At 55.6% G+C, this 2,101-nt stretch overlaps 1 non-coding gene across 1 annotated transcript; it reads left to right on the top strand.

The window, feature by feature from the left end:
* The first annotated feature begins 757 nt into the window (after nt 1–757).
* TRNAR-UCU (transfer RNA arginine (anticodon UCU)) lies at nt 758–842 on the top strand. The gene is given in 2 exon segments: nt 758–794; nt 807–842. It is a non-coding gene; the product is annotated as a tRNA-Arg (tRNA).
* The last annotated feature ends 1,259 nt before the right edge of the window (nt 843–2,101 follow it).

Raw genomic sequence — 2,101 nt, forward strand, 5'->3', positions numbered from 1 at the left:
GGATGAGCTATCGGAGGATGCTGCAGCGCGGGGCGCGTCGCCCCCCTCAGTCCACCAGAGCCCGGATACCTCAGAAATTCGGCTCTGGGTCTGTGGGGAGCGAAATGCAACCCAAACACCGTTTTACCGAACCCCGCGCAAATAAACACGCACAGGCACTCACACAGACGTCGCCGCGACCCGCGCTTGCCGCGGCGGATCCCGGCCGCGGGCGGCCAAGAAAGAGCCCGGGACCCGGGAGGGGCCGCTGCCTACGCCTCAAAGTCCAAGGTGTCGCCGCTCGGGATCGGCCGCTAAAAGGTGTGACGTAAGTGCCCGGCGTCACCGGCCCGGCTTAACGGCTCAACGGCGAGCCTGGGGCCTGCATCGCCGGGGCGGGGCCAGGCCGGGCGGAACCGGCCGCGGGAGAGCGGGTAGCCGGGGGCGATCAGGCAGGAAGGGAGCTGGGGAGGAAGAGCGCGGGCGTGATTTGTCTTGCGCGGCCAGGTACGGCGGTGCCCAGGGCGGGCCGGAGACGGGGCTGCGGCTGTCCTCAGACGCACCAGCCGGCACCCGGCGGACTCGCGCCCGCCCTTCGCTTGCAAGACTCGCCGGTTTCGTTAAGAGGTGGTCTCCGGGTGAGGACGGGTGCTTGCGGCCGGTGTCTGTCAGTGTCCTGGCCTCTGCGATACAGACCGACGGCTAAGGGGGCGGTGGCAAGGGCGCGGGGCCGTCGCCTCTGGCTTAACAGAGCAGATGCGCAGAGAGTCCAACAGGTGGCTCCGTGGCGCAATGGATAGCGCATTGGACTTCTAGAGGCTGAAGGCATTCAAAGGTTCCGGGTTCGAGTCCCGGCGGAGTCGCAGTTTTTCCCCCAGTACGTAATTTATTTTCTACACTTGACATTTCTTTCATTTTCCTGAAGGGTTGAACTGGCCTCGCATCATCTGCCCACTGCCTTCGGCTTCTGCAGCTCTTTCACCTCTAGCTGCTCGCACCTCTGGTCTCTCCTTTCCCCTGCTTCCCTGGCTCAGTGGCTCTGGGCCTGGGCCCTGCAGACTCCGGAGCCGGATCCGGGAACTGGGAAGAGCGGCCTGGGCGGCGGCGAAGCAAAGCCTCGCGGTTTCAGCCTGAGCAGAACGCGGGGGAGGCCCGGGTCTAGGGTGTTTTGGGAGACCTGCCCCCAGGTCCCGGGGGTACGCCCCTCGCCAGGAGCGCGCGCGTGGCTGCTAGGGAGGGGTGAGCAAAGGACGAGGAAACGCGCCCACACAGTGAGCTGCCCCTCCAGCCCAGAAGGCTTACGAATTGACATGTACTTGTATCCCCAGTGGGATCCTGTCAGAAATGCAGATTTCTGGGCGTCCCTCTCATTCAGTCGATCAAGGTGGGGCCCAGGAATCTGACTTTCGAATAAGAACGCCCTCTCCCGTCCTCCACGATTCCGGTGCAAAGAGACCCGAGGTCCACTCTGCTTGTCAGCTGCTCTAGGCAGGGATGACTATCTTGTACTTCTTCTCCTGACAGTTCATAGCTTTGCACGAGGTTAGGGTTCCACCTCGCTAAAGGCGAATGAATGAATGAATGAAATTTTAAAAACTCATTGTAACAAACAATTCATGCAAAAAATACAAAATCCAAAATTGTCAAAAAAGGTACAGGGAAGAGTAAACATCCTTGTTCTTCCTGTATCCCAGCCTTTCAATTCTCTATAAGCCATCAGTGAAAATGGTTTCTTGGAAGTATTTTCAGATTTATTTTATGCACATGTCAGCATTTCTATATCTATTCTCTTTCTTTATGTTTGTTGATGTTACTGATATAGGTGACATAGCATTACGATTGGTAGTATATTATGCTTGCTAGTTCACTTATTAATACAATAGAGCTGCCTTGTTCCATTGTACCTAATGATTTAATAGTCCCCAATAGTTGGTCGTTTAAGTGTCCAGTATTTTCCTGTTACAAACAATGTTTCAGTGAACATCCTTATTCTTACATCATTGTACACAAGTGCAAACGTATCTGTAGGATAGATTCCTAGGAAGTTGAATTGCTGTGTCAAAGGTTTATTTGTGCATTCTCTGATAGATACTGCCAAGTTGCTCTCATAGAGATTGTATCC

Source organism: Pseudorca crassidens, chromosome 2 (assembly GCF_039906515.1).
Source record: "Pseudorca crassidens isolate mPseCra1 chromosome 2, mPseCra1.hap1, whole genome shotgun sequence".
NCBI lineage: Eukaryota > Metazoa > Chordata > Mammalia > Artiodactyla > Delphinidae > Pseudorca > Pseudorca crassidens.